Raw genomic sequence first — 19189 nt, forward strand, 5'->3', positions numbered from 1 at the left:
CGCCGCCGCCACCGCTCCCGTCGCTCCCGCGCCAGCTCCAGCCGCGCGCCCGCGCCCGCGCCCCTGCCCCTGCCGTGCGCGTCCCCGGCGCCGCCCCTCCCCTCGTGCACTCTCGCTCGTAGAGCTGCTGAGACGCGTAGGCCCGACGAGGCCTCAGCCCAACCCCGAGCCTAAACCGACGCGGGCTCCAGTACCGAGCCGGAACCCCAAAATGAGCATGGACAGACCCAAACTCCCATACGAAGTCCGGATCCAGTTAGAGGCTCTCAATCCAAATATGAACCTGATACTACTCTAGGACCCCATTCCCTCGATGTGAACCTGATACCGAGACCAGACCCACCCCCAAACTCAATAGTAAGTCCAAACCCCTAAATGTGCCCCGAAATTGGCTCAAGTAATAATTTCAATCCGAACCCCTATATTGACCTCAAATACCAATTCTGACTCTAAACCCCTTTATCACCTCTACTTGATAGTGACCCCATCACCAACCCTGGTCCTTAAATGGACCCCAGTACCAACGCTGATCCCTGATCCCTGTATGAAACCTAAAGTCCAATGGCTCCCTTCTTATGGACCCCAGCACTCTTTTCTGAACCCCAAGCCTTACAGAAACCTCTAATACTGCAGTCCTAATCCCAGGTCAACACCAACACCCTTTCTGAACTGGGATTGAGTCACCAGAAAAGGACCCTAATACGAATACTGACCTCAAACCTCATCCATATGGGGGCCCATTTAAGACCCTACATTGACTCACCTCTAATGGTAATCTTGGAACCCAAGATTTATGAGACTGGCTTTGCAGAAACTCCACACAAATCCACTCAATCCCCATACTCACTCTCTACTTCTCTGACCCGATGTCAACCCCAGAGCCTGGCCAACACCTCAATATCTACACCAATTCCAACTGTGAACCTGAGTCATGTTGTGAGTTGGCCCCTGAGTTCAGGACTTGATAATATCCCCCAAGCCTGATATAAACCTCAGTATTGAGTTTCTGACTCCTCATATCAAACTCAGATGCTGACCCTATAAATTTCTGGGCTAAACCAATAACTTACCTGAAGATTTATTCCAAGTCCTAACTCAGGAACTTGGTAAGCTCCAAACCAAGAGCCACACCTTGGCACCAAAGCCTCCGGCCCCAGACGTATCGTCCAGTCTGTGCCACACCAGCTGTCTCCTGCCTGCCCACCTCATGAAAGACGGGGTGCCTACCCCTACTGCTCTAGGTAAGATGAGGACCCCTATGGGATCTCTGATCTATGGAGTCTCTGTGATACCACTGTGAGTCTGGAGGTTAGGTGAGAAAGTTTGGGAATTGTTGAGGCATCTGGACTTGGGGATCATAGTGTAATGTGCAGGGCAGGGGGAGAGATGCGGGTCTAGGGATCTGGGCTGAGGGGTCAAGTTCTGGTTATCACCTAATTCACTGCCTGCATTTGCCCTGGACTTGGATTTAGAAACGGTGCGTGTGCGCCCCCTGGTGCGTGAGAAGGGGATGGGACTGGCTCCAGTGATTCTGGGCAAACAATTAGATCCGGATTCCGGATGACAAACGGATCAAAAATGAACATTCCTAGTCCGTGGTTTTTTTATCCATTGGTAATTTTGGTGTACTGTGGGGGAGGCATTGCAAATTTCGTGCATCTTTAGACGTTTTGGCCTGTTTTTCAGTATTGGAGTGGGTTAGGCTTTCGGGGGGTGGGATTCTTCTAAATTTTAAAGTATGCTTTTTGGCCAGTGATACCTGCTCATTGCTGACTCGTGAAAACAGTTCCTCTTGGCTTCAATGGCCTACACTCTCCTCCCTGGCTACTGTTTCTCAATCTCTTTAACCATCTCCTGCTCCTCCCGAGGTCTATCCTAGGCCATCCCTTCTTCCCCTCTGCCTCCTGTCCCTTGGACCATCTCTACCACCAACAACCAAATGCTGATGACTTCCAAATCTCTGTCTCCAGTGTGGGCCTTTCTTCTGAGCTCAGGATCCATATATCCAAGAGTCTTCTCTAGATCACTCCCCGGATGTTCGTCAGGTAAACTGAATTCACCCTCTCTCCTGCCCCAGATCTGCTGGCCTCCAGCAGTCCCATCTCAGGCAGCAACACCTCATTCACTCAGTCACTGGGCCAGAAACAGGGCATCTTCCCTCCTGCACCCTCATCTAATGCAGCCTGCAAATCTTGAAATGTAAAAAGGGACTAGAGATCATCCCAGAGGGAGATGGGCAGGAGTCGGGGATGGAGAGAGAAAGAGTGGGGGAGGGGAAGAGATGGGAGAGAGACAGAGACAGAGAGCTTCTGACTTTTGGGTTTTGGTTCACACAAAATCAAGTTGGTCATAAAGTCTCTCACACATAAGTCATAAAAAACGCCCCTTAAGACTTACTCTGTGTTGAGTAGCGTCAGTACCCTGGAACCAATGGTACCTATTTAGAACCATCACTTCCTCCAGGGAGCCACCTCTAACCCCTGGCTGAGTTGAGGGCTTGCCTGCCCAAACTCTAAACACTGGGTGTCACCACCATCAGTATCGGTGTCTGTCCCCCCCGGCCCCACACCTTATAGGTTGTGGGTCCCTTGAGGGCAGGGCAGGAGGGATGAGCCTGCCTTGTCCACTGCCATATCCCAGGGCCAGTGCTGGGCCCTGATACACAAAAGGTGCTCAGTACATATTTGTTAAAGGAATAAAAAGATAGCTTTTCCTCTTCTGTGCTCAGGGACCATCAGACATAAGTGACCAGGTGGGGAAAGCTCCCTGACCAAGCCTCAGAGCTCGTCCACACCTGGGGCTTCTATTGGCCTGGCATGCCCTGAGAGGGGCTTGTGGTGTTTGCTGACCTGTGTGCCTGCAGCCTGGGCCTCAGTGGGTCTGCAGCTCTGGCAGCCTAGTTCCCTCTGTCCAGCACTGCCTAATCTGTGACCTAAATACTTGGAAGGCCCGTGGGCCAGGGGCCTTGCGCTCCGATGGCTGAAGTCAGCAGACCCACTCACTGCTGGGCCAACCAGCCTCCTGCTTCAACCCTCACAGGGACAGAGGGTTCTCCGAATCTCAAGCCATTGGTCTCTAACCCCCTGCTCGCCCACCTTTCAGTACCACGTGTGGTCAGGTGTTTGCTGAGGTGGGGCGTGCCCAGATCTCAGCACGCCCAGCGCCTGGAACTGGACACAAGGCCGAAGTAAAGGGACCAGAGGCCCAGGCCCTGGGGCCACAGAGACAAGAGCCTCGGGTGGCTGGGCCTGTGAATGCCTGAGAGCCGTGGAAAGAGAGGAGCCACGGCTCTGTCCAGACGGCCAAACTCTGAGCTCGGGGTCCATGTGGACTCGACCCGCTGCTCTGCTCCTGGGCCTGGTGGGGAGGGACGGCCTTGTGCTCATCTGTGAAGGCCGAGTGCTACCACATGGTAGATCTGTGTCTGTCGGGCTCCAGCCCCAGGGGGCAGGGTGAGGGGAGAGCCAGATGTCAGCTCCCACTCACTGTTTACCCTGTGTCCAGGTCCCAGGCCCACTGGACACTGCTCAAACTCATGACGTAAATACAACCCTTAGTCATCTCTTAGTTGGTCTCAATCAAATTAAATTCAGCTTGAGTCCCTGCCCAGCAGATCTGTGAGAATTCCATATCACTCACAGCTCTCCTTCACCTCCCCTCCAATGGTCCAAGAATGCCGGGGGCTTGCACAGCCCCAAATATGCTCAGTCTGTGCTCCTCTTTGCAGAGAAAGGCTGAGGTCTATTTCAGGCCGGCGCTGCCATTGCAGACGTTAGTCGTCCCTGCTGTGGGCCTCCCACTATTTGTCCCCCACCTTCAGGGCCACTCCCCCATCCCTGGCTCTATGGGGGTCTCTCCCGCAGACCCTCAAAGTTGCAGCCCTTAGACCTTGGCATTTGCAGTCACACACAGCCATTTTCCTGGGGGGAGAGGGGTGCATGCCAGGGTGGGACAGGGAATGCCCGTCCTCCCGCCCGTCTCTTCCATGATGGAGAATCAACTCCCTAAGACGCGGTGATGTTCTCCCTCTCAGTCCGTCAGAAAGAACTCAGATGCCAGCACTGCACAACAGTCTGTGTACCATCTCAGGTGTGGAGTGGGAGGAAAAAGGCCCAGACCCTAGAATGCTAATGCCTTTCACTCCTTCCTGGTGAGTCACTATGTGGGGGGCGGGGTGTGTGAATGAGATAGGAGTTAATGTCTCAATAGAACACTCTGCTGATGACTTCCCCTCAAGCTTCTCTGAGAAAACAGAGGCTAACGGGGAGGACATCTCCATCCCCCACTATCAAATCCACAAATCCACCCCATCTACTCCTTCCTCTCTCTCTCCCTCCTGAGATGTGCCCTGTCATGGCAGGGGCTGACCCCACCTGCCTCCTCTTTACTGTACCATTCCCATCGACTTGCAGTCATTCTCAAGTCTCTCCCACCCTAAAAAGTCCCCTCCCTGGACCCCACCGGCCTGTCCAGAGTGGGAGAGATGGAGCGTTTCTCTGTTCTCCTTCACAGCAAACCCAAGAGCTGTTGACACAGGGAGCCTCCCCCCTCCCGTCTCCTGTACACACTCAGTCCACTATGACACAGCGTCCGGGACTAACACCCCTCTGAAATTGCTCTTGACATGATGACTATTCACCTCCCTTTTGCCCAATCCAACGACCTTGCCCGTTTGCAGCTTAGTGGACCTCTCAGTGGCCTTTGCTACTTCAGTCCCTTCAGTGTCAGCACACACAGACCAGCTCCTGACCTCCTTGTCGAATCCCCATCTGCAGGCCACTGGGTCACCTGTTCACACCATCACCTGCTGGGCCTCGTCCCGTCCCTCACTGCACCACCTGCTCAGGTGACCTCAAGATGAGATAACTGTTGGGTCTCCTCAGACCTCTCCACCGTGGACCTCTCTGTGTTCTCCTAATGCATCTGCTCTCTCCTTCCATTGCTTTTCTTCTTGTCCCACCTGGATTTCAAGGCTTACCATTTTGATAACACTCTCGTCAATACCCTGAGCCCCTCTGCCTCTCTGCCTTTTGATCGTATCTGTCTGGCAAGCCCCCAGCGCCGGATGAGCCCTCCTGTCTGCATTCTTGTGCTGTGCTCAAACAGCCAAGGAACTCCACAGGTCAGAGTGATGTTCCCATAAATCATAGCTGCTGACTGCATACGGGCCCTCGACATATTTCTCCCATCAGCTTGGAACCCCCTTCTCTGCAGTGGCTGTTTTCAGCCTTCACCGTTTTCTCTTTAAGCCTCCAACCAGCCCATTTCCTCCTTGCTGGCAGATGTGACCTCGACTGCTCCTTTACAGGATTAAAGCCACAGACAGAAACCCGCGCACCCCCGCCCCCACCACCCAGTTTCCTACTAACTCAGTCACACGTCTCCCTACACCTGCCCCCTCTCCTGCTGCCTCAGAGGAAGCACCCCTCCTCCTATCTCAGGCCAGGGCTGCTGCCCATCCTTGACTCCCTAGCCCCTGCTGCTTCTCTATCCATTATCCTCTCCCTCTCTGAGCTCTCCTTCCCACCAACCTGCCCCTGCAACCTTAACCCTGGCTCCCTCCCCCACTGTTGGTCGTTGGGCATTCCTGTCCACTCCAACATTCAGTCTTATATCGCTTCCATCTTCCACAACTTCCCCAAAACATGATATTTGAGCTAGGACCTCCATGTCTCAAAACTGGGCATCTTTCCCAGTATTCATCTTATTAGACCTCCTGATTATTCAACTCCTAAAGCATTAGCTTCTTTGACTCCCTTGACACCATACCCTCCTGGTTTGTCTCTTAACTCCTTGGTCTCCTTCTCAGTCTTCTTTGCAGGGTCACGCTCCTCCCTTAAATGCTGGTGTTCCTCAAGCCCATTCCTAGGCCTTTCCCCCTCTCACTGTGGACCCTCCCTGGTGATCTCATCCATGCTATAGCTTCAGTTACCGTTCATCTGCTGATGATTCACACCTTTATGTCTCCAGCCTGGAGAACTTCCTGTCTGAGCTCCAGACCAGCGGGAGCCTAGCCAATGGCTTCATCATCTCCACCTCCATTTCTCAGAGGACCTCAACCGCAACACGTCTGAGACCTAACTCGTGGTCCTCATTCTCTCACCTTCCCAGCGTTCTCTTTCTCAGTGGATGGTACCATTGTCCATCGAACAGGCAAGCCAGAATCTTAGGAACCATCACCAAATCCTGGTAATTTTACCTCCAAAGCATCTCTCTAATCTCCTGTTACCTCTTATCTGGATTCCTACAGCGGCTCCTAATTGATCCTACTGTGTCTGCCCTGTCCTTATCCAGTCTTATCACGTCACTCACTCCCCTTTTAAAACCTTCTAATGACTTCCCATTGCTCCTGGGATAAAGAGCCAACCCATTAACAAGTACTAAGCGCCCTCCCCTTGCCCCCAGCACCAGTCCAGCATCACTGCTCCCCGCTCCCCACTGCTCAGTGCCCTCCAGCTGCACTGGCTTCCTTTCAATTCCTCAAACACACATATGTGCCCCCACCCATCCCAACCACCAGGCCTTTGCACATTCTTTCTAGAAGACTTTTCTACTCCATCACTTCACTTTTTAATTCATTCTTCACTTTTCGCCCAAGCATCATTTCCTTGGGGCAACCTTCCCTGTTGTAGGTCAGGGTTGTTTGTTACACATTCTTACTGTGTCCTGTTCCTTCCATATATAATTATATTACATACATATCTCTCTGAGCCCCTCACCCTGTGTGGGAGGTGGGTGGAGTCCATGGGGGTTCCAGGCCATGTGGGCATTGGGATTCATAAGCGTCGTGGGGGACTTCCCTGGTGGTCCAGTGGCTAAGGCTCTGTGCTCCCAAGGCAGGGGGCCCGGGTTTGATCCCTGGTCAGGGAACTAGATCCGACATGCCATAACTAAGAGTTCGCATGCCACAACTAAAGATCCCGCATGCCGCAAAGAAGATCCCGCACGTGGCAACTAAGGTCCCACGTGCCGCAACTAAGACCCGCTGCAGCCAAATAAATAAATAAATATAAAAGAAGTAAGTGTAGTGGGGGCTTCTGACCAGGGGCTTGGAGCTGCACAGGTGTATATCATGGACACCTCCATGTTTCCAGGGGCTCCCCACAAGCTGTCAATGACACTGGATGTCCCGGGCTGAACTGGCCCCAGTCAGGACAGACCAGTTGCGGGGCAGGCCGGCGTTTGGAGACATACAGACCTGGTCTGAATTACACCTGTGGCACTTACCAGCTATCTGGTCTTGGGCAAATTACTTCTCTGCCTAAGCCTCACTTTCCTCTTCTGTAAAAAGGGGATACTACTTACTTTGCAGCATTGTAAAACTGACATAAAATTCTGTTTGTAAAGAGCTTCATCTGCGCTTCACATCACAGGTTCTTGAAAATAGAAGGTATTTGCTGATTAGTAGAATTAGCATAATCAAGCCTCTAAAAGCATCGGTTTGGAGGACCATTTAAAAGCTAATCCCACTGGGTCCCATATCCTGGTAATCTTCAGCTACTGTCTGAATGAGAGCCAGCTTCCTCATTCATCAACCTCCTTCTGCACTTCGTCCCCCCTCATCCAACTTTTCACTGCTCCCTCCCCAGCCTTCCCCTGTAGCCCTCTGTATACCCTGAGCCTCTTCAGAAGTCCTTCCTCCAATTCCTGCCTCACTGAGGACCCAGCAACTATCTCCAGGGAAGCTGCCATTCTCCACAAGTGCAGAGTAAAGAGGCGGGGGCAGAGCCTTCCCTCTCACAAAAGCCACTCCCAGATCATATTCCTTCAGCCTCTCAGAAAAATTCCTGCTCGTTTAAGGTTCACGCCATCTGGCTCTTGAAATTCATTGATTCAACCAAGATTTATTGAGTGCTTTTTCCTCTTTCTCTACTCTACCTTCTTTCTGAAAGGGCTTGGGTGACATTAAAAACATGTAATATAAGATGCTTGGTACATAGTAGGACTCTCTTATACTTGTGAATAAATGAATACATTTAAAAATGTTACATAGGGCTTCCCTGGTGGCGCAGTGGTTGAGAGTCTGCCTGCCGATGCAGGGGACACGGGTTCGTGCCCCTGTCCGGGAAGACCCCACATGCCGCGGAGTGGCTGGGCCCGTGAGCCATGGCTGCTGAGCCTGCGCGTCTGGAGCCTGTGCTCCGCAACGGGAGATGCCACAACAGTGAGAGGCCCGCGTACTGCAAAAAAAAAAAAAAAAAAAAAGTTGCATAGAAGTTCCCCTCTCCCCAATCCCCCCTTCAGAGGTTTCATCTAACATAAACAGACAAGTAGAAGGTTCAGTCTTAGACCTCCCTTGAGTTGTTCCATTAGAAGCTGGTGCACCATTTTAAATGTTCTTCTAGGCTCTGCAGGGGATCACATCTCATAATGCTAGTCACCATCTGGAGCCTGGGATGTAGATAACTCAAGAACACTTTGCTTCCTCCCCTTGAACCCCAGCAAAGAGGTGGGAGGTGGAGCAAGCCCCCTGCCCCTTCACCACGGCACCTTTTTGTTCTGTGCAAGACCGTTACATGAGGCTGAGTTGCTATATGTGACTTGCTCTAATGCAGGGAAGGGCAGCTTAAAAGAATTCCAATTACAGCTGGGTAATAACTAGGAGTTTCCCTGAGACCAGAGAGAAAAGTATCTCAGGAATCAAATGCTGGACTTCCCTGGCCATCCACTGGTTAAGAAAACTCCGTGCTTCCACTGCAGTGGGTGGGGGTTCTATCCCTGGTCCAGGAACTAAGATCCCGCATGCCGCGTGGCATGGCCAAAAAAAAAAAAAAAAAAGGAAAAAGAAAAAAAAATCAAATGCTAACTTCACTCTCCTGCCCTCCTTTATACAGGTTTTCTCTAAACTGCATCCTTCATCAGTTCTCCCTTGCAACTGAGAAAATCCCTTCCTTCCCCACCAGGATGGGGGTGTAACTCCCTGGATCTCGTCCCTTCCCCCATTCAGTTCCCCAAGATAACTCCTGAGTCATATCTGCAGACTTCATCAAGTTGATCAGTAATGCTCAAATTGATACCTCCTCCCAAAGATTATTCTTGTGGGGAAGAGCTTTGGCATTCTAATTGCCATTCTTTAAGGCGGGTTTCTTTTCTTCAAGGGCCCTGGTCCAGGAAGATCCCACATGCCGCAAAGCAACTCAGCCCATGCACCACAACTACTGAGCCTGCGCTCTAGAGCCCACAGTGCCACAGCTACTGAAGCCCGTGCACCTAGAGCCCGTGCTCCTCAACAAAAGAAGCCACTGCAATGATAAGTCCGTGCACCACAACGAAGAGTAGCCCCCACTCGCCACAACTAGGGAGAAGCCCGCACACAGCAACAAAGACCCAACGCAGCCCAAAAAATAAATAAATAAATAAAATGAAAATATTCTTTTCAATATTCATTATCCGTACTGGTTTCCTTAAATACTGAAGTTGCTAAACAAATACATTCATACCCATAGCTCAAAGATTTTACTTCTTAGGTCTAGTACATTCTAAAACCATATTGAGAAAGCAAATAATTCCTAAACGGCCTCATAATTAGCATCGTGTCTTCCCTTTTCCCTGGGAATCAGTAAATCCGATTATTGTGGCAAGGCTAGAATGTCTGTGCCCTTCTTGATCCCCATTGGGATTTGTTTGAATAAGAATATGGTCATAGTCCCTTTAATGATTTCTCAGTGATTTTCACAAGCGAGGATTTGATGGCTTGATTTTAGAACGCCTCAATTATATTCTTGCCAAGAGCTAATATCAATCTGGGGAAAGAGAAGGGGGTTGGCCTATTCTCCCAGTTAAATAAAAATTGAAGTATATGAAAAGGCTGGAAAAAAAGAAAACTCCCAAAAGAAGGACAGTAATCAAGACAGTGTGATATTGGCATAAGGACAGACCTACAAATCAATGGAACAGACTTGAGAGCCCAGAAATTAACCCTTACATTTATGGTCAATTGATTTTGACAAAGGTGCCAAGACAATTCGATGGGGGAAAGGATTGTCTTTTCAACAAATGGTTCTAGGACAATTGGATACCCACATGCAAAAATATGAATTTAGACTCTTGTCTGATGCCATATGCAAAAACTAACTCAAAATGGGTCATAGACCTAAATGTAAGAGCTAAAACTATAAAACTGTTAGAAGAAAACATAGGAGTAAATCTTCAGGACTTTGGGTTAGGAAGAGTTTTTAGATATGACACTAAAACACAAGCAATATAAGAAAAAATAATAAATTGGGCTTCACAAAAATTAAAAACTTTTCAGTTCAGAAAACACCATTAAGAAAGTGAAAACATGGGCTTCCCTGGTGGCGTAGTGGTTAAGAATCTGCCTGCCAATGCAGGGGACACGGGTTTGAGCCCTGGTCCTGGAAGATCCCACATGCCACGGAGCAACTAAGCCCGTGAGCTGCAACTACTGAAGCCCGCACGCCTAGAACCATGCTCCACAATGAGAAGCCTCCGCACAGCAAAGAAGAGTAGCCCCCGCTCTCTGCAACTAGAGAAAGCCCATGCGCAGCAATGAAGACCCAACGTAGCTAAAAATAAAAAAGATTAAAAAAAAAAAAGTGAAAACAAGTCATAGACTAGGAGAAAATATTTGTAAATCTCATGCCCGATAAGAGAAATTGTATCTAGAAAATGTAAAGAACTCTTAAAACTCAATAATAAGACAAATAACTCAATTTAAAAATGGGCAAAGGGGCTTCCCTGGTGGCGCAGTGGTTAAGAATCCGTTTGCTGATGCAGGGGACACAGGTGTGATCCCTGGTTCGGGAAGATCCCACATGTCGTGGAGCAACTAAGCCCGTGTGCAACAACTACTGAGCCTGCACTCTAGAGCCTGCGAGCCACAACTACTGAAGCCTGCACGCCTAGAGCCCGTGCTCCGCAACAAGAGAAGCCACCGCAGTGAGAAGCCCACGCACCGCAACAAAGAGTAGCCCCCGCTCGCCACAACTAGAGAAAGCCTGTGCGCAGCAATGAAGACCCAGCGCAGCCAAAAATAAATAAAATAAATTTTTAAAAAAATGGGCAAAGAATTGAACAGACATTTCACCAAAGAAGGCATATGAATGGCCAATAAGCACATAAAAAGATGCTCATCATTCGTTGTTAGGGAAATGCAAATTAAAACCACAATGAGATAGCACTACACATCAACTACAATGGCTGTGATCAAAAACACAGTCAAGTAACAAGTGTTGATGAGGATGTGGAGAAACTAGAGTCTTCACACATTACTTGTGGGAACATGAAATAGTGCAGCACTTGGGAAAACAGTTTGAGATTCTTTTTTTTTTTCTTTTGAAGAAGATGATGGGGGTAGGAGTTTATTAATTAATTAATTTATTTTTGCTGTGTTGGGTCTTCGTTTCTGTGCGAGGGCTTTCTCTAGTTGTGGCAAGCGGGGGCCACACTTCACTGCGGTGTGCGGGCCTCTCACTATCGCGGCCTCTCTTGTTGCCGAGCACAGGCTCCAGACGCGCAGGCTCAGTAATTGTGGCTCACGGGGCTAGTTGCTCCGGGCCTAGTTGCTCGGCGGCATGTGGGATCCTCCCAGACCAGGGCTCGAACCCGTGTCCCCTGCATTAGCAGGCAGATTCTCAACCACTGTGCCACCAGGGAAGCCCCAGTTTGAGATTCTTAACACAAATTTACCATGGACCCAACAATTTCACTTCAGGGTAACAGCCCTAGAGAAATGAAAACATATGTCCACAGAACTTATATGTGAAAGTTCATAGCAGCAGTATTCACAATAGCCAAAAAGTAGAAACAACCCAAATGTTTATCAACTGGTGAATGGATAAACAGAATGTAGTCTATCTGTACAGTAGAATACTACTTGGCAATAAAAAGGAATAAAGTACTAATAGATTCTACAGATGAACTTCAAAAACATACTCAGTGAAAGAAGCCAAAGATCACATATTATATGAATCCATGTATATAAAAAGTCCAGAAAAAACAAGCCTACAGAAACAGAGAATAGATTAGTGGTTGCCGGTGGGAATGTGGAGTGACTAGAAATGAGCGCAAGGATTCTTTTCGAGGTGATGGGAATGTTTTGTGGCCATAGTTGCACAATTCTGTAAATTTACTAAGCATCATTTAACGCTACACACACACACACACACACACACACAGTGAAGAAAGAGAAGAATTATAGCTGGGTAATAACCGGGATTTTCCCTGAGACCAGAGAGAAAAGTATCTCAAGAATCAAATGAGGGCTTCACTCTCCTCCCCTCCTTTATACAGGTTTTCTCTGAACTGCATCCTTCGTCAACTCCCCCTTGCAACACAGAAAATCCCTTCCTTCCCCACCGGGATGGGGGTCTAACTCCCTAGATCCCTTCCCTTCCCCCATTCAGTTCCCCAGGATAACTTGTAAGTCATGTCTGCAGCCTTCAGCAAGTTGATCAGTAATGCTCAAGTTGGCACCTCCTCCCAAAGATTATGCTTGTGGGGAAGGGTGTTGACATTCTACATCCCATCCCATACGAGACAACAGGGTAGGAAAAAAATAATGGAACTGAGGGTGATGCTAGTGTCCAAGGGTACATAGGTAGAGGTGGGCTCTAAATTTGGCTGTGCTTTCTGACAGCCAAAGGGGAAAAGGAAACAAGTTGAGTATGCGATTTAATCTTGTCTTTAAGATTAAAAACAAAACAAGACTAACTGGTTAAGAGCAGCTTTGCCTTTTCAGTTCCTTAGACCTGAGACAAATTTTTCCTAGTGAGCGGGCAATATAGGAACCAGTCAACATCCTATGGAGTTTTCTTTGACAGTTTCCTAGAACATCCCTCATTGTCATTGGTGGAATTAGGCTAGAGTTGTGCTGCCCGATGTGGTGGCCAGAGTTGCACGTGGCCATTGAAATTAAAAGTAAATAAAATTAGAAATTTCATTTCTCCGTTACCCGAGTCGCATCCCAAGTGCTCAGGAACCACCTGGGCTGGTGGCTACCATATTGGACGGTGCATCTATAGAGCACTTCCATCCCTGCAGAAAGTTCTACTGGGTGGTGCTAGGCTAGAGAGTTTAGTAAAAACAAATAAAAGTTTAGAGTTCAATAGAGAACAAACGTATGGACACCGAGGGGGGAAAGGCGGGGGTGGGATGAATTGGGAGATTGGGATTGACATATATACACTACTGATACTATGTATAAAATAGATAACTAATGAGAACCTACTGTACAGCACAGGGAACTCTACTCAGTGCTCTGCGATGACCTAAATGGGAAGGAAATCCAAAAAAGAGGGGATATACATATACGTATAGCTGATTCACTTTGCTGTACAGTAGAAACTAACACAACATTGTAAAGCAACTGTACTCCAATAAAAATTAATAAAAAAAAGAGTTTGGAGTTCAGAACGTTGGTGAAAGAGTGATTCTGTCCCAACCTTGGCATGGATGGAACTCTTCAGTCTGCTTTCATAACATCACACATTGAGAACAGGGGCAAAAAGATGGGTTGGGGATAAGAGTGGAAATTTTATTAAAAAAAAAATAGGAACCAGTTTAACATAGATATGTTTTGACTTTTTCTAACTTTTGAATGGGGAGTGGTGGGATAAACTCGGCCCCCAGGGTCACTCTCCTTTGGGGAACAACATTTGGTTAGTTTCGCTGTTCGGCTAACGACTGGGCTTCTGTTTCACAAAGCACCCTTTGGCTGGCTTCTCTTTGCTGAGTGGTATGTTCAGGCTGACAGGATTTTGATATACAGGGCAGGGAAGGGAGGTCAGGCTGGCAGGGAGAGGCTGAAATGTGGATGGATGGGGGTAGAAGGGGTGAGTGTGGGTTCTGCCGTGAGGACAGGTGCTGAAGGAGTGAGGACCCAAGGGGATTCTGCTGTGCATGAATGAAGAGAAAGGTCATGCACCTTTCTCTTCAGTGCTCCAAGAAACTTTTGGTCACATGGGAGTTGGGTTTGTATTTGGGGAGATTTCATGGTGTGCAGAGACCAACTTCCTGCCTGGCAGAGGGTGGCAGAAGCAGTGGCTCTGGGAGATCCAGTCACGTGGGGGTTAAAGGCTGGGTCTCGACCGGCATTTTTTTACCCGAGGGGTGGTACTTACCTGCATTTTGGATTAAATCATTCTTCTCAAACTCCAGAGCCCAACCTCACTGTGACTGCCAAGCTTGCAGATGTATGGTACCAAGAAATGAAGATTGATCAGGCCTGAGCTGCGATGAAGTTTGGAATCCCATCTCAAAGTCAGGCGGAAATTGTGGAAACCACTCTGAGATAGAAATGACAACTGTGGTGGCACAAGGTCCTCTCTGGGCCCATATATGCCTTCCTGAAGCATGAGACATACAAAGGCCTGAGTGACCAAAAGGGCATGTGGCCGTGTGACTCCTGACCAAAGAGACAAGAGCCCTTTGTACATAACAACACGCAGGCCAGGTGCCAAGAGGAGATTGCAGTGGTGGTAGGAAAAGTCTTTCTTTCTTGATACTCTCCCAACCAACGGCCCCCATCTGCACCCCACTCCTACTCATCTGGAGTAAAACCACAGAACTGAACCACTGACAGCTTGAACCAGAGCTCAAGGAGGCAGGCTCCTGCACCGGGGAAGGAGAGACAAGACACAAACGGGGGAAGCCAGAGAAGAGAGAGACAGGGTTCAGGAGAGGGTTTTCTTCCTCCCAGGGTCAAGAGGGTGGTGGTTTGGGGTGCGCTGAGAGCCTGCACGAAAAGGCCCTTGCTGACTGCACCGCTATTAGGGTCCAGCCATTCTTGAAAGTTCTCTGGATACACTGTACAGATTGGAAGAAAAACTCAAGTCAGAAGTCAACGATGATTTTAGTGCTTTAGGTATGTGCCTTTTTCTAATAGTACAGTTGTTTACAGTAAACTCTACTTCTCCCTCACTTCCACGTTTACAGAGTCGTGTTGAGTAGTGTCAGTGAAAACCACCCAGAAGTATCGACCGAGGCTGGCAACCCCACCATGCTACTGTTCATCCCAATGTTCCCCACTGTGATATCCTAGGAACGGTAAGGAATGTACTGAGGAAAAAAGGGCATCCAGCAATGGAAGGAAGAAGACGAGAGACCCGGGGTGGGGCCAGCGGTGGGGTAGGGGGGAGCGAGAGGTTACAGTCACACCTGGCTCCGGAGTGGCTGGAGGGTGTAATTGTCGAGCACGGATGGTTCAACCAGGCAACCCCAGACAACGTCTAGGGGAGGCAGCCGTGCAGGGAGCTGCGTGCACATGTATGATCTGAGCACATCTGGAGCAACAGATGCAAACAGTGTCAGTAAGGAAGCGTGTGATGATCCACTGCCATTCTCCAAGGCTAGGGCCGAAAGAAATGAGGAAGCACTGGTATGTGATGGAAATCACGAATCCTGTATCTTTCAAGTTATTAGTGGTGTCACCAACATACGTAATTGTCCCAGGGATATAGGATACCTTTTTTTTTTTTTTTTTTTGTGGTACGTGGGCCTCTCACTGTTGTGGCCTCTCCCGTTGCGGAGCACAGGCTCCAGATGCGCAGGCTCAGCAGCCATGGCTCACGGGCCCAGCCGCTCAGCGGCATGTGGGATCATCCCGGACCGGGGCATGAACCCGCGTCCCCTGCATCGGCAGGCGGACTCTCAACCACTGCGCCACCAGGGAAGCCCCCTAGGATACCTTTTATTTTGTTTAGATGGAGAGGGAGAATCCAGGAGCTCACACTAGGTCCCTCCTGTGAAAAAAGCTCTTCATCCATCCAGGGCAGGGATCTGGGTGGGGGTCAGGAGCTGCTGGAGCTCTGGGTCCCGGCTACACCTGAGGGGAATGACTGCAGATAGTGTCGGGGCCTCACTGGGGCTTCTGTGAGGTGGACTCAGGTTCAGATCTCCATTTGCCCCCAGTCCCACACACTCCCATTCTAACCAGTGGACCTACTGGTATCAGGAGCTCTGGGAATCAATGTTAGGTCAGTGCTGATGCCCAGTGATCTCTAAAATATCTGGGGTAGCCACAGGCCCTGAAAGAGGGCAGGGTACTCAGAACCCCAGGGATCAGCTACTCTGTGCTCCTGGATGGCCCTGCTGACCCACTTGACCGGCCTCCCTCACCACTCCTCCTTGGAAGGTACATTAGTCAGGATTCTTTCCATTGCACATGGCAGAGAAAGTACAATGCATTGGTCTGTGTAACTGAAAAGTCCAGGGTGTGGAAGAAAAAGTTTAAATTCTGCATTGTGTTTTTAATGTGAGTTGGCTATAATTAGTACTTGTTTTTCTTACATAATTTCTGCAAGGGGGAAAAAACTTACAAATTGTTTTTCCAAATGACAAGAAACTCTACCATACTTACACTGCTGGTTGGTTTAAATAAAACAAAAGCACTGAAGTCATACTCAGCAGGTTAAATATTACAAGGTTGATGGAAAGTTCAATTTCCTATAACAAACTTACAATGAGTAAGTACAATTTCCTACAATAAACAAGCATCATAGTCTCAAGGTTAAGGGTTATAAAACAATAAACGATTGTAGTTAGAATAGAATTTTATAGGACAATTTCTTGCATACAAACTACTCAATATCACCATGACAAGATATAAAATAAGAATAAATGTAATTTGAAATAAGATCTTAACTCCATATGGTTAATATTCTCTCTCCCTCCCTCCCTCTCGCCCCCCCCCTTTCTCTCTATGTATTCCTTGTACCTTTCAACTTACTCCTAATCTTTGCCACACAAAAATTATATCCAGCCCAATGCTTCGCCTTCTCAAAAGCCCTCATGGCAATAACTTCTCCTTCTCTCAAGATTCCTTATTTGTTGTTTCAACTACATTTCTAAACATACATGAAATAAGAGATTGGGGGCTTATAATATTTTATTTCCTCAAAGGATTGATACTCAGACATGGTTGGGTCCAGGGGCTCAAATATGGTCATCAAAGTGCTCTCTTTCTCTGTCTCTGTCTGTGTCTCTCTCATCTCTCATCTCTACTTGATCTCTGGTTCAGCTGACGTGTTGGCTTCATTCTCTTCTACTGTAGAATTTTTCCTCCATGGGGGCAGTGAAATGGCCACAGGTGGCTCCAGCTTGAACTCTCAGAAAAGGGGGGAGCATTTTCTTGATGGAGCTGACAGAAAACTCTCAGGGAAGTGTCAGGTTGGCCCAGCTTGGCTATGTGCCCATCCCTGAACTAATCACTAAGGCTAGTGAAATGGAATGATCTGCAGGCCTGTGTCACATACCCATCTCTGGGCTCTGGGACTGGGGACTGAGTGGGGCTCAGTGCCACCTAAACCCCATGGAATTAGAGGGGGGATGGTTCCCTACAGGAAAGTATGCCAGGCAGACAGACAACCTTGGTCTAGGACGAGAAGATGGAAGATGATGTAATATTGGGTCTATGGGAATCATAAAATTGTGACACTGCTCATCAAAGCCCACCTGGCAGTGAGGCCCAAGACCCCATTCACAGACTATAGAGTTTTTAATGCTGAAGTGGATTACCAAGAATACATTTAAGGAATATGAGTGTGGTGTACCCTTCCTGGCATGGGCTGCTACCTGCCTCATTTTCCAGTACCGAATTGGGTATGAAGAGGTAAGCTGGATGGAAGCTCCAGGGGCCTGTAATTCCAGCATTGTTATCATCTGCTCTGAAGGTGCAGCTGCTACATTGCAAAGGTCATGTTCTCAGGTCGCTGAGACCATCTTTAATGAGGGAGTGCAGGCCATTTGGAATGGCAAAGGGGTCTGGAAAAGAGGCTTGGCTGACGGCCTGGGGCAACCCTCAGAAGCTGTACTTACAACCTTGAATTACATAACCCAACTGTGCCTCCCCAGATGGAGGTGGGGAGTCAGCAAAGAGCTCTGCCAGGAAGTGAGCTGTGGTTGACAGTGAAGGGGAAGAAGTGGATCCTTCTAGCAGGGAGGGTATGAGGCTCCTCTTATGGCCCAAATGTCCTACTCTAGGACATCGCCCCGATTATCGGGTATCACACAGAATCCTGTGTGCCTCGTAAATGGACCGTGGAAGCAGTTGGTACAGTTTCAAAAAGGCTGCCCCACAGCACTGAGGTCCATGCATGATGACACTGGGCCTTGGGGAGGGAACAGATGCTGGGGCTAATTAGGGCATGGCTCCTCTGGCCCATGACGGCAGAGGACATCCAAATAAAGTGGGACAGATGCGCCCAGCGCATTACGTGTACAACATTGCTTCCCGACCAGCCTATCTGGAGAGGACTCAGAGTGGCACGCTCTTAGAAACGGTGTACCTTGACAGTTGTCTTCTGAAACTGGAGAGTCAAAATTGGGATGGCACAGTTCCTCCCATGCCCGGGCATCCCACCAGGGGTCCAGAAGCATCCTCTAGGCAGGGGTGTGGTGGGAGAAGTTCTCAGTTTGTGCATTTCCTGTCTTTTTACATCCTCACCAAGAAATTGTGAGATTTTGGGGAATCCTTTTACTAGCAGAATTGTAATTGGCAAGGCTAGGGCCACTCCCTGAAATGGACCCCAACCCAAAGGAGTTCCACAGAACTTTACTAAACATGCATGGAAGGTTCTATCCAGATCAACAGTGGCAGCGGTGCTGGGGTGCAGATGCTCTAACCCAGGCCAAGCCCTGGGAACGTTGCTGCTGGTGGCACTCCATCGTGATAGCTGCACTGGAGCCATGGCCACTGATGGATCTCATTTGGGGCTTGACAACCAGGGGCCACACAGGGACAGTCTCACTCAGTATGCCACCAATCTGAAGGATAAGCTCCAGGTGGCTGATGGTTTGTCACCACGGTGGCCTGGTGGAACACAGCACAGAAAACAAGATCGGAGCCTGCAGAGCAGACGTCTGTTGTTTTGGCCTGCTCAGAAGCCACTTATCCTTCTTCCAGGGATCACACTCCACTCTTCACTTAGGGAACCACACCTCAGCCACTCTCAGTCTGTGTAGTTTAGGGATCAGGGACTAGGGGAACTCACCACAACCATCAGGCAAGAGATAGAGGTAGATTCCTGATGATATTGTTTAAGTCAGGGGTCGGCAAAGTTATCTACAAAAAGCCAGTAGTAAATATTTTCAGTTTTGTGGGCCATAGGTCTCTGTTGCGACTACTCAGCTCTTTGGTTGTAGACTGAAAGCCACCATAGATAACATGTAAACAGATAAGCATGGCTGTGTTTCCGTACCAAGGTATTTATAAAACAGGTGGCAGGCCAGG

At 48.9% G+C, this 19189-nt stretch overlaps 1 long non-coding RNA gene across 4 annotated transcripts; it reads left to right on the top strand.

Moving 5' to 3' along the window:
- Nucleotide 1: 1 nt before the first annotated feature.
- LOC117314518 (uncharacterized) lies at nt 2–15070 on the top strand. 4 transcript variants are annotated; one of them, XR_004529312.2, is made up of 5 exons: nt 2–357; nt 1089–2045; nt 4034–4150; nt 5971–6189; nt 9099–9389. It is a non-coding gene; the product is annotated as an uncharacterized lncRNA (long non-coding RNA). The 4 variants fall into 4 exon arrangements; XR_004529306.2 differs by having other exon boundaries at nt 2–1241; nt 1971–2045; nt 9099–9379; XR_012325580.1 differs by lacking the exon at nt 9099–9389 and adding an exon at nt 14119–15070 and having other exon boundaries at nt 2–2045.
- The last annotated feature ends 4119 nt before the right edge of the window (nt 15071–19189 follow it).

The sequence above is a fragment of the Tursiops truncatus genome, chromosome 1 (genome assembly GCF_011762595.2).
Source record: "Tursiops truncatus isolate mTurTru1 chromosome 1, mTurTru1.mat.Y, whole genome shotgun sequence".
NCBI classification, from domain to species: Eukaryota; Metazoa; Chordata; class Mammalia; order Artiodactyla; family Delphinidae; genus Tursiops; species Tursiops truncatus.